The sequence below is a fragment of the Protomyctophum parallelum genome, assembly GCF_964188405.1.
Source record: "Protomyctophum parallelum genome assembly, chromosome: 11".
NCBI classification, from domain to species: domain Eukaryota; kingdom Metazoa; phylum Chordata; class Actinopteri; order Myctophiformes; family Myctophidae; genus Protomyctophum; species Protomyctophum parallelum.
Window position 1 is genome coordinate 40,197,294 of NC_139707.1, and position 14,151 is coordinate 40,211,444.

General features: G+C 40.6%; 1 protein-coding gene across 1 annotated transcript in view; it reads left to right on the forward strand.

Moving 5' to 3' along the window:
* fgf14 (fibroblast growth factor 14) overlaps window positions 1-14,151 on the forward strand; it is a gene marked incomplete at both ends in the record, with an annotated part of 145,154 nt that overhangs the window by 1,064 nt on the left and 129,939 nt on the right. The window lies entirely within an intron of this gene.

The following is a 14,151-nucleotide window of genomic DNA, read 5'->3' on the forward strand; positions in this document are numbered from 1 at the left end:
TTTAAGTTGATGTGCTCAGCAGCACTGTTTTGCCACTGCAGTATAGTAGATCATCATCATACCGTAGCTTAGCTATTTTGCCTGACTGTCTGACATCGCATGAAGGAACGATCAAAACATTTATCTTAAAACTTGTTTACATTGTAGACGTTTACAGTATTATGACGGTAACAATGAATATGAACCCCCTGTGGGCTAATAATGCCACATAGGCGCGGGGAAACAGCGAATATGGTCTGAAGAATTCTATGCAGCCGCAGCAAAAACACCAACTTAAGTCGCGCTCAAGAGACAGTGTAACCCAATCAGCACCGTACAGCCAATTAATCACCGTCAGATGTCTGCAATTTAGCAGACACGTGACGACGTTCATAAGAGTATTAGGCTAGCCAGTAGCCCACGTTTATCTTGTGGAGGCTAATCACTGAATTATCCTGAACTGCGGATGAGGTGCGCATAGTATTGTCACCATTTGTGCTGAAGCAGCAGATAGGCTACTATGCTTATAGACCAGTATATTTATTAGGCCCGATGCAGAATGTGTCCATGGGGTGCACTACAGAACTCCTTCTGATTGATGCAGGACAGTAAAACAGATTAACGGCACTATGTAAACATAACCCCCCCCCCCCCCTGCTAAAGACATGGAGCTCATGGATATGTACAGGTGCTTTAGGCCTATAGGCATATAGGTTTAAAATAGAATTATCACGTAAGGTTCAATAGTGCTGACAGTCTGTGAGGCTCCATGTCAAAGACAGAGGGAGGCATTTAGAGTACTACTGGCCACAGCAGGCCAGAGCTACTATCATAGGGCCTACTATAGGCTGCACTGAATGTAGTGCTCCAGTGAGGCCTATTTTTAGAAACACATGAGAAGTGAGGGCACTAACAGACTATAAGCAATAACTGTTTTATCAATGAGATCTATTATAAGTATTTCAGCAGTTCTTTTTTAATTGTATTCCACCACACAATGCTTACCAAGCATTTGAAAGCGCAAGTACTTTAGGGACCTCTATACTGCACTTGCAAATGTGTGTGCGTGTGTGTGTGCGTGCGTGTGTGTGTGTGTGTGTGTGTGTGTGTGTGTGCGCAGTGAGAATGAAACACAGGAGGGGTACAGGTAGAGTAAGAGTCCAAAGAACCAAACCAATAAAGAAAATGATATACTGATCTGCTGGCCCTAGATATCTGCACTGGAACTCTGATTAAGTGAACACGTGTACAGTCTATCAATAAATATAAATGTGCATTGTGCAGTGAATATTAATGAATATTTGTACGGTACTGAAAATGAAAACCAATTTGTTCCCAGAATTTAAACAAACCCAACTTTGGCAAATGCAGAAAAAACCCAATATAACTCTGATGGATTAATGTTTCCAGTTCACATCATTAATATTATTTTTATTTTCTTTATAACCAGGATAGATACAACAATATCAGAATGACCAGTGGCATTACTACAGTACTACAGCCTGGTCCTGACCATGTGTAGTAGAATCATCTGTTGTAAAATGGTTTAAAATATTGTATGTATGGCCGCAAGCTACAGCAGGGAAGTACCTTGTATGTGAAGGTACAGGTTCAAAATTTGTTGTATAGAAGGTAAAGACATTTTGTTGATTTTGTCCTTGTTTACAACACTGTTTAGAATCAAACCAGCTGTTTGATTCTAAACAGTGTTGTAAATGTGTCTCTTTATCAATATTCTTCAATGCAAATTGAAGACAAAATCAGTTTTTAAATACACCCAGATAAACATCGCTTGCTTTAAACGTAGGCCAGCTAGGCTGCAATACGTTTATCAAGAGAAAAAGAGTGACAAAACTGCTTTCAAGAATAATGACATCAATGTATGCAAAAAGTACAATTTACACATCCAGAACGACATGATCAGAATAAATGGCATGCCATGCCATGAACCTTAGTATATATTCAAACAGACTACAAATTATGCATTGTTAAAATGGAACTCATACAGTATGTCACAATGTCAGATAGTAGTGCTGTTGTGTAAGCTTAATGGGTACAACATGGCACTGACAGTGCTCGGGTCAAGGGTTCAGTTCCCATTGGGGCTCTCCATACTAGAAGCCTATGTTGTCAGTATGCTTTAAGAGGCTTTGGGAAAGAGCATCCACCATGTTATACGAGTTGTCTTAATGCATATGAACATGTTGGGTCAAAGTTTCTGCAGGCAACAGAACTACTCACTTTCCTGCGGGCATAAATGGATGTGTCAGCATGCAGACTCCACTTCAAACACAGTCTCACCTCAGAAAAATTCAAAGGAGGCCTTGAAAATGATCTGATCAAACCTTTCCTTTTTGTAAATGTCACTGAGTCAGAGTAGCTCTGGCTGATGACCAGAAGCACCATTGGTCTGGCTGTTTTAAATTGCTGGGGGCAGAAAGAGGTAGTCCAAACATTATTTGATCACTTCCGAATTAACTTCATCCTGTATCCTTTGTGAGTTTTCTCTCCTGAAAAATGACTAAAGTGCTGGAGAGAGACGGGGAGACACCTGCAATGATTTCTATGGGAATAAAAAGCTATTTAACACAAAAAACAGCAACTACAAAAAAACTAAAACAAGATACTATCGAGAATAGAGTCGCGGGAGAATGGAGAATGTGTTTGAGAAACGGTGTAATACTTTTCATTTGTAAAAGTGTTATTTCTAAATGTTATTTATTTTAATTAGCAGACAAAATTGGAACTGCATGGAACACTATATCAAATTGAAGCTGATAAATTGGTACTCTCTTGATTTAATGAAATTGGTGACCCTCCTGAAAATTTATTTTCTATTACTTAAATAGCTGGGGAAACAGGGAGACCGCTGTTATTGAACAAACACTATATAGCAATAATATTCTCACTTCCACTACCTTTTACTAATCCCACCATTAGTCCAGCATGCAGTGTCTCTGTCCATGGTGCTGAAATGGTCTGTCTCATTCTGTCGTTCTGTACTTAGTTGAGACTTGGTTTAGACTAGTCATTGGTTAGACCATTCATTAGTCCTACAACTACAACTTATCTCAAACCCTCACCCTAAACCTAACCTCCCACGGGGCAGCACACCTAAACCTAACCTTAACCCATGTCTAACCAATGACTAGTCTAAACTAAGTATGCACCCCCGTTCGGTTTGTATTTGAGACTCCCAACGCAAATCTTTTAGGCGCAGGTGGTACTTTAAACTTTGGTGAGAGTAAGTAAGTAGTCAAAAATAAACTGCTGGTGGGACGGGAACACACAGATTGCCGGAACAGGCACTAATGGTCAGACATCTAGCAGGAGCAGGATTAAGAAAACATTCTCGCACAGCGGTCTTTCTTCTCTGGAGCTTCCAGTGATGCTGGCCTCTTTTAAATGTTCATCGTCGTGTCCCAGCCAGGGTACATGTCTCTTTGATTAACATACAGTACAATGTGATTCAGTAATTCAATTTAGTAGCCTACATAGCTGAGTGGAAGATAGATGATACCCTCCAGCTCTATGTACTGAACAAGCAATGGTCAAATGGTGGGATATGATGATATAATGATGGTCTAACCCTGACTATCTTGTGATTGTAGTACTTCGAAAAGTAATTGAGTGGGTCATGCAATCAATGGCCTTTTAAAAAATACCATTTGTCAGGAAAATGCATACTTTGGGGTACTTTTACTTTACTCAAGTATTTATTTATTTATTTTTAAAACTTTAGTTAGTAGATTTGGATTATTAATACAACAAATAAACATAAGATCTTTATACATTTTTGAAAACTTATGAAATGGGACATTGTGCACAAGTTCAGTGCAAGTATATTTTGATGCCAAAACCTTTGTACTCAAGTAAATGAGTAAAAGTTTCTACTTGTGGTATTGAATACTTTTACAGACGTGGTGTAACCTATGTTGTTATACCTTTCAATCTGGTACAATTAGTTGTTGTAAAATGTAGCAACATCAAGTTTTCAGAAAACTTAGGTTAGGTTTCAGAAGAAGTTTTTTAGAATTGGCCTCAGGTCTAAATGGGTTAAGTGAAAATGTGAGTCACTGATAAGATGTCATATGAACAGTGACTACTGGTACACTCGCATAAGTCCCATGATTTATTTAGTTTATTGTCACTGTTGGGGAGAATCCTCGTATCTCCATATTTTCACTATTGTAGAAACATTTTGAGAGTGAAAGGTTTGGGGGTTTTAACTACTCATGACGACGCGAGAACCAGAAGTGAATTTCTCATTCATTTTCCTCATAGACTTTTCAAAAAGTATTTATTTAAAGACGATTACGCCACGGACAAAGCCAACTCGAGTTGTGATGACAAATGACAGTAAACACAATGTTTTGGGACGATCAAATAATTTGTAAGAAGAAAAACATGGCAGGATACAACACTTTTTGTTTAGTTCTTCTTCTTACAAATGATTTGATCAGCGAAAAACATTGTGTTTATTGTCATGACTCATGATGTGTCACAACTCGAGTTGGCTTTGTCCGTGGCGTAATCGTCTTTAAATAAATACTTTTTGAGAAGTCTATGAGGAAAATGAATGAGAAAATCACTTCTGGTTCTAGCGTCGTCATGAAAGGGGGCGGGACTGCGACGCTCTATAGCAGCTGAGTGACAGTGGAGTGACAATGCAGGTCACAGAATGTGTGGGCGGGCGCCCACGTGACGATAGCTCAAAGCGTATCAAGTGAAGCTCAATCTATGGTATGTGACAGAGCCTCAGTAAGGCAGTAGCTAGCCGATAGAACTCAGCAGTGCTGATGCTTCCTCTCTTTTAAACCACAAAGGTGCACTAAGTCATAGTGCTCAACCTCACACCCGTGCAACAGATACCCACCCTTGGTAATTAAATATATCAAACGTGTGTCCCTGCTCAGCAGTTTTAATGCAAAGGTTTTGACTGCTCCAAGAATGGTCAACCGCAGTGACCACTGGAAGGCCACAACCTTGGAATGGTGCTGAAGTCATAGAACTCTGGGAAGGAAAACCTACTGTTCTGAGGTGCAGTGCAGATAAAGCTATAGGTGGAAAATCTGTGGATAGAATGTTGCTGTATCTTGCATCTGGAGCTATACTTTGTATATACTGTTCAGAGAAAAAACACTACACGCACGCACGTGTATAGGATTTGTTTGCATTTGTACTAAAAGAGAGGAAATAACTTGATCTTAAATCTTAAGAATGGAATGGTAGGTTTAATTATATTTCTACAGTATGTAATTTTGGCTGTCATACAGGTTATGCATCTGTGTGTTAAAAAAATCTTCAATGTACTGTTCTTACCCTGAGAAGTGTACAGTACGAGACTATGAGTATTATCAGAAATGTCATGATTTTCTTTCTATGCATTTCACCTCTGACTAAGATCAGTACATCTCAAATCCTATTTTCAAGCAATGGTTGTTAGAAAGGAGAAGAGGCATGCTTTATGTTTTAAGATATCACTTATAATATGGCTAATTAATTTGTGGCATACACCAGCACTAGTATAATCACAAGAACCAGTCCCTATAGGGTCCCTATTCTGGGGTAAACATTCAGCAAAGCAATAGCAGATATAATATATAGATACAAGCTCTCAATGTGTTTCAACGTGACAGGTTGTGAGCATGTAGATCAGCTATTTGTGGCACACAGATTTGTTTTTTTGGCTTAGAGGTTAAAATGAGGCAGGCTAGTATAGACCCCCTGCGGGACTCCGGACAATGAAGTACATAGGGTTTAATTGTTTAATTTGTGCCAATAAAGACATCCAATCCAAGAACCAAACACACCAGTATAATTAAAGGGGTTGGAGATGATTCAGACAAGAACTCCTACAATTAGAATTTAGAATAACAACAGGCTTGGCTAAAAATATCTCCCAACCATGCACCGATGGCATGTTGCAAGGCTTCATACTTAAAGACGGTTACTAATAACGGAGTGGCTCCCATGTGGATCTCGGACATCATGTGACCAGTCTATATTCTATCTATGACAGTGATGGTTTCCATGCAGCCAGATCCGACTGTTATTGACACCCAATATTATCAAATCAAATATATATATTGTGGAACAAAACTAAAAGCTTTATTGGCCTACTACAGACAGACAGACAGACAGACAGACAGACAGACAGACACCTTTCTAGATGGGTGGCCTACAGAGGCATAATAAACTGCAGTTCCCTTGTATAAACTTAGTTGTGTTGAATTAGCTGCTTAGGAAGAGTAATACAAATGATACCACAATAAAAGTGTACTTTGTAACAGGCACAAAATTATTATTTTCATCCCAGTGATGAGGGTTTAACTATTAACTACTTTCAACCTCATGTCACTATCCAAAAAACAAACCGGCATAAGTGGTTAAAAGCACAGGTGCATTTTTATTAGACTTGCAGCACAGCACAGCAAGACAGATCGGAAAGACCGCAGATATCGAGATGAAATTATGTATCTGGCATGTCACGGGTCAACAAGTCACATTGGTTCATTTTAATCCGATTGTACATGATGATGATGATGATGGCTGTGAACATCACTTTACACAGTGAATTAATTTGGACTGTCCCTGTCCTGCTCTTGAGAAATATGACCTGCAGAGCTGATGAGATTCAAGTTCCTGGCTTCCATTCCTCCTCACTTTCTGAGACACAATCAAGTTTACATTCATATTAGTAGAGATTTAAATGGAGTGAGTGAGTGAGTGAGTGAGTGAGTGAGTGAGTGAGTGAGTGTGTGAGAATGCATAGTTGGGTGGTGGGTGAAAGGGTCTCTCAACCTCATGCCTGATTTATGCTGTGTCGTAAACCGGCATATAAATTAAACATTCGAATTTACATTACAACATTAGATTTTTACTAGCAGCTTCACAATAGCCGCAGCACTACACCATAACAAAACCTGTGTTAATTGTCTCCACCAGGCCGAAGGCTTGGGGAGAGAGTATGTTTTGCACTCCGTGTGTGTGTCCGTGTGTCCGTCCATCCGTCCGTCTGTTACCAGCTAATCCCGGTCGATGCCAAATTTTACACACACACACACACACACACACACACACTCCCTGAATGCCAACAATGAATCTCTGAATCTCTGCCCCAAATCCTCCAGAACGACCTGGAGGACGACTTTTGGATATTACATTTTTGGATATTACTTCTGTCCAAAAATCCCACAAATCGTTTCACACTATCTCTATAGTCATGTGTTCAAGACGGATCTGTCCGATATTTCATATTCCATCCTAATTGGCTAACATTGGCTTTCAAAGTTTGCAGGATTGGCCCGTTTTGAACAAAAAGCCTCAAATCATGAACGCAGCGTGCAATTTATGTGAAATCTTTCACAGACTTTCCTACTAGGCTGAGGAATATATCCCACCATTTTCACATTGGCCTGTTATAGCGCCACCAACAGGTGGACTTTTGCAAAACACCAATTTTTGGAACAAAATGCATCAAATCATCCAATTGCCATCCAAGGCGTAAGAAGAAATGTCACCCTTTTCACATTGGCCTATTATAGTGCCAGTGCCAGAGGGGCACTTTTTCCTAGTTAAACAATCTACTGTAATGTACTGTAGTAGTCTACTGTATAGTCTAACTGCCTCCAAAGGTGACTCTGTCCATTACAACTGTGATGGCCAACCATCCCAGGATAGTGGGTTCTGTCAAGGTTGAGTGTAATGGTACTTTATGTAAAAGCGAAACTGTTTATGTCATGATGTATGAACAAAGTACTATGTGGTACAGTCCATTTTGTAGAGTGGAGTTGTCTATTTGTCTCTTGATACAATTAAAGATACATTCATAATGTCTTCTCCACAGCTCAGCAATATTTTCTGACCCTGTAGTACCATCAATGCTAGAAGGCATTGGCATCTTACTGTTATTTACCACCTTAACTTCCTTCCAGAACTCATACACATTATTTTTCTGTAGCTTTTCAGCCATAGCATTTGCCCTCATGGCCTGTTCATTTCTTTGAATATAGCGTATACGTATAGCATATTTAAATCTAGCATTAGCCTGCTTCTTGTGGTCACACTCAGGGCCATGCCTAGGTTTACCAGCTAAGACCCAGCATTTAAGAGCTCTTTTAGCCTCTACATGTAGATCATGGACATGGACATTCCATCCGGGTCTCATGTTATGATGTTTACTCTTTTTTTCTTTTAAAAGGATTGCTTCCATTAATTAAACACTTGACGATAGTCATACATATTACACAGGGCTCTACAATGGCTTACATCCTTACAGTTAATGTTTCCACATGTAATGGCGTCAACAGGTATAGTAATATTATTTAAGTACCCATCAGTCAGTGACTTGTACTGTTGTAGGTCCTCCTCAGTGAGTTTTGCCCAGTCCAGTTTGACTGCTTGTTCTGGACTATCATTGCTGGCCAGCTCAGGTAGACCCTTAATATTTATAGTCATAGAGAAAGGCATGTGATCTGCTGTGGCCAGATCATACAAGATCTCAACCTTCTCTATACTGTCATGAGCGTCGGCTGTCGATATACAGTGATCCAGCCAGGATGTTGTATGCCATGCTTCACTGATATAAGTGTAGCTGCCTACTGGCAGCAGCAACTTGCTGGACAAAATAACCTTATTGTCATTACAAAATTGCATTAGATGTTGGCCAAACACGGAGTTGCCATCTGATATGTCAGCATTTAAGTCTCCCAGGACATATATACATGTGTAGGCACTTTCCTTAATATATGTACTAATAAAAGCAAGCCTATTAAGGTATTCATCCTCATTTTTATGACATTCGTATGGTGTATAAACATTTAAATTTAAAATAATAAAAACATTCTTATCATGCACTACTTTAATGCCTATGCACCAGTCCACTTCCAGTCTAATCACACTGACAAGTGTGTCTAGTTTCTTGTGCCATAATATGGCCACTCCCCCCGGAATCCTGCCACGCAGTATTCTTGTACTGTCTGTTGTTGATTCCCCTGCCCCATGGAAATCATTATGAACAGAATTGAGCTTATCAAGATCTTGTGTGGCTAAAAAAGTCTCCTGTATACACAGAATATCAGCACTCTCTAGGAGCTTGTCAATAACAACGCGCTGCGCTCTATTCCCTGCGCCCTGTCCGAGGCGCAGTCCACGCGATAAAAGTACGTTACAGAATGTACCATAGGCCTACATAGTTTTATAAATACTGTCACAATCTACCCACATATTGTACAATCATATCACATTAAACATTCATGATCTCTTTGTAGAAATACATCTTTGTAATGTTAGATCTCGATGCGTGCGAAGGGCGTCCATTTCTTAATAAATTGCTAATTTTGTAGCCTCACCAAATAAGTCATTTCTTCCATGTCTCTAATTTCTTTTACTTTATTCAGCCATTGTTCGTCCAAAAGATATGCGTATGGTTACCGATCTGTTCACCACATTCCCGCCAGCACTCAGTTGTAGGAGTAGTGCCTGCTCTACCAGTCAATAATGGAGTCTGGAATTAAATCTGCTTACAATTTTCCATTGATATTCTCTCCAATAGTTAGAGTTACTTTATGCACTTCAGTGCAGGCGTCTAGACATTCTTCTTGTGAAATCTCTTGTTGTATTTCTGCCTCCCACTTGGCTTTTATATAAAGAGAATTATTGGGAACCATTTCTGTCAGAGTTTGATATAAGATAGAAATTACTTTGGTGAATGAACCATGCTTTTGTATGTCCATAAAAAGAGATCCAAACACTGGGTTCGAATTTTGTCCCAGTCAACATGTCTTTGTAAATAGTGTCTTAGTTGGAGGAATCTATACAAATCAGTTCTGGGCAGATTAAACTAGTTTCTGAGTTGTTCAAATGACTTTAACTGATTTTTGGAAAATAACTGGTGGACAAACCTTAGGCGTAGCAAACTCCACCCCTGGAACCCAGCGTCTAGCCTTGAAGGCACAAAACCTCCCATGCACCCAATTGAAGACAGGCCTGATGATAGTTGAGGCAGTTTAAATTCTTTCTGGACTTCCTTCCATATTTTTATTGTGAACCCTAGACCAAACTCCCATAGCATCTCCATTTATTGTATTCCCTGAGAAGGGAAGGACTGCTAGACTAGTTGTGACTGTGTGCATAGAGTTTTCTCAATTTTTAACCACATGGTTGATTCATCATTTTCTATCCACGTAGTTAGAGGTCTGAGTTGGGCTGCCCATAAATAGTATTTTAAATTAGGAAGAGCTAGTCCACCAGCGGTCTTGGCCAATTGTAATGTTTTGACGGATCCTGGGTGGTTTGCGCGGTGTTCGTTTTTAAACGGAACAGCACAGACCGTGGCCTTGTGGTTGGAATGTCTGCCCTGAAACTGGGAGGTCGGGGGTTCGATCCCCGGCCGGGGTCATACCAAAGACTGTACAAAATGGGACCCAATGCCTCCCTGGTTGGCACTCGGCATCAATGGGTTGTATTGGGGGGTCAAATCAACTAATGATTCCCGAGAGATGGGTCAAATGCGGAGAACAAATTTCACTGCGGTGACGTGTGTGACTAATCGTACGACTTTGACTTTGACTTTGACTTTTGCTTCTTTTGAAAGCTCGGCTTTCTCGAACATCAGCTTTTCTCATCAACTGCACAGAACCTTTTACCTGGCAGCTATGAGTTTAGGCTAAAATTGTATTTGTGCATCCATTGTTAAAACCTGAAGAGTACATATTTTCTGCTGGTGCTAATGCGCTGATGATGATCCACATTTTATAGGCAAGGTCATAGTTATATAAAATTACAGTTAATAGATTGATGACAATAACAAACTTTATATTAGTACAATAATGCCTAGTTCATCATACAAGAGTACTACACAAAACTAGTGAAAATACCATCTCTTAAACATCATGTGCCACGTTACTTACGATGCGTTATGAGATTGTAGATATTCCATTTTCATATTTTAATACAGGTATGTTTCTAAAATAGTAATTAAAAAAGACAGTTTTGGACACCTGACAGCAACTATATAGGCCTAACACCCCCCCCCCCCCCCATCCCACTCCAAATGTAAGGCATGAAAAAAGCTCATGCTGCAAAATCAAAATCAAATGACATTCACAAATCAATCAAAATTTCATCAAGCTTTATGTAGAATGTGACAGAATGTTTCCATGATGCTGAATCCATTCCAAGCATTAGTTTTGCACAAAATACACTCCTTAGGCTAAAACGGCCATAGCCGTAATCACTAATGTGATCACTAATGTGCCCAAATGTGCACATTTGGGCAAGTAGCTATGGCCGTTTATAGCCCAAGGAGTGTTTTTGTTTTTTGCAAAACTAATGCTTGGAATGGATTCAGCATCATGAAAACTCCCTAGTTTGGCACATCACATGCTACATAAAGCATGATGAAATGTTGGAATATTTTGCCTTCTATAGGTTGTTAATGGTATATGATCACATATTATGCCAATTATGAAAATTGCTCAACATATGCAAGTTAGCATCCGGCAGTTTCTACATGCTGGGGACCCATACTCAACATCTCTAACATAAAACTTTGGTGTACTCAACATGTCCGGGTTCACAATGGGGCTCTATGGGCTGGCAAGTAGTACATTATGCATGAAATATCTTGTCGCTGAGTTAATATTATACTGTGATTACTGTAGAGTTGACGTACCTGGCCAAATGTTAACACGAGGAAGCAGTTTTTATGTGCATTTTATACTCATTGTACTATTTATCATGCCTTGAGCGTAATGCACTGAATAATGTATGAATTTATGATGGCATCTTTGCTTATTTGGTCATTGCGATGTAGTAGAATCATAAAACTAGCAATTTGTGGAAGGACGTTGACACAAACCTGTCCGTGTTTAATGAATAATTGTGACTTCTGCATAGAGATTCACACATATAATGGTATTACATTTACTTCATTTGAGCTCCTCTCAGGGTGGTGGTGTGACTGGATTGGCAATGGGTTCATTTTTCTTTTTCTTCTTCCGCTGCTTTTTACAGTTCTGGCATAACGGTGCAGTCACTTTTTATGAAACTTGGCAGAATGGTACATGCATGTTTTCATTGGACTTGTGTCATGCCAAACGGCCAAGAAACAAATCGTATTCCTATTGGCGAAATGGGGGCACCATAGGATTCAATTGTAAAATATGATATTTGAACCGGTATAGCCTAACTCATGCCCCATTTTACCACGAGTTACATATATTTATGCATCTCCTAATGAGGAACAAATTTGCCACTTTGACCCGTCTCTGTCTGTTAGATAACCCCAATTGAAAAAGTGCATCCATGAGCCAATTAATATTGTAGTTTTATTCAAATTATTCTTCTGCCCCTAACTGCATGAATTCAGCTTACAGTTGGTGAATGAAAAAGTTAATACATTCAGCAAGATACAAAGCAAGTGCTGCTGAATTTCAGTGACCCCAAAACCTTATACCTGGCTTCATCTTTCCCACAATGCAGTTTGCACAATCCTCATCACCATACATTTTCCCTTTCCATGAGGAAGTTGAGGTACGTCTCAAAATAGACACAGCGGCAGCAGGTTAAGGTAGCCTATGCTTTTTCCCCACTTGGTTTGGCTGCCCTGTGTCTTATGGAGGCTCCATAAATCATTTCATAATTTGGCTCATCCTCTGTCCTCGATAGTAGGAACCATGTGGCATATCCTCCCACGACTTCTGTAAGCATGGAGGCCCATCGTTGTGCGAGGAGCACGGGGTACAACGCAGCTCTTAAGTAGTTTCTCTCACTGACACATGACACATCTCACCCTGTGTTACATCCTGGACCTCTGGAGGATTGGTCCCATGACGACGGCCATGGAACTGCAGCTGCGGCGCAAATAGGGGTTAGACGGAGGGGTCAGGTCTCCTTCCAAGTCACAAAGTGTCATCCCCGACTGCCGAGTATAGAGCTATTGTTTTATCGCCGTTTAATCGAGTCCTCGCTCTTGTCCCGCCTCTGAAACACTGTATCAGGTTCCCACTAGGCCAGGTCATAGACTGAGTTATATACAGTATAATCGGCCAGATCCAGCTGGATCCGACTATTTCCGTATCCGGAGACAGCCAGTCAGTCAGTCAGTCAGTTGCCATCCGAGGAGTGTGTGTGCAAAATTTGGCATCGACCGGGTTAACGGTGCCGGAGATTAGCTGCACACAGACAGACGGACGGACGCACACACACACACACACACACACACGGACGGACGGACGGAGTGCAAAACATACTCTCTCCCCATGCCTTCGGCCTGGTGGAGACAATAATGTTCAGTAAAGTATGACGACGGTAGCTTTATAAGCTTTATAAAGCTCATGGATTAAAGGTCCTTTTGAGCTTGTAGATCGTCTATTTTTGGTTATTAGAGCATTTCATGCAACGCCTCAATCTGTGATTTCTTTACTAAAACATCATAATTTATTTTACATATTGTGTTGGGTAGCGTGGCACTGCATGGTCCCGTTGGCCCGACAGCTTATTAGTCCGACCCCAAACCCTAACCATATAACCTCACATTTTGGGGGTTTTACACACCCGATATTGGGGGGAGGGGAAGGGGTGTGACCCGATTTTTCCGGCCGCGGCGCAAGGGCCCCCCCTAGCGTTCAGGGGATATGCACGCCTGAACTGCAGTGATTTTCTCGAGCTGCTGGGAATGATGCTCAAGGGCTGATGCCCCTCTGATTCATGATGGTGATGAGTGGTGGTATATAAAGTAAAGTAGAGAGAGAGAGAGAGAGAAGAGGGATACACACCAAAGGAAATAACATCTCGGTGTTATTGATTTACCATTAAACCTGCAACTCAGTCAGAACTTCTTTGTGCGAATGATCGTTATTTTGACCAATATTTGGCAATATTTCTAGCATGCACATTTGCAATAATGGTAGGAGCCTATGGAGGTGGTCTCCATACTGTTACACTGAGAAGTGTAGATCCTATGTCCGCGTAGGAGCACTACTGGCGGTATTGCCTGAAGTTCCTGAAGCGCAGTATCTCCCGAAGCAGGCGTTCCATCAGCAGTTGAAATTATGGCCCTTGTGAGAGGGGTTTCAATACTGGGCAGGACATACATCTTTGGATTGCATTAAGGGTCCATGTTCAAACTGATACTGGAAGAGTGGGGAAACTGAGAAGTCTGGCACC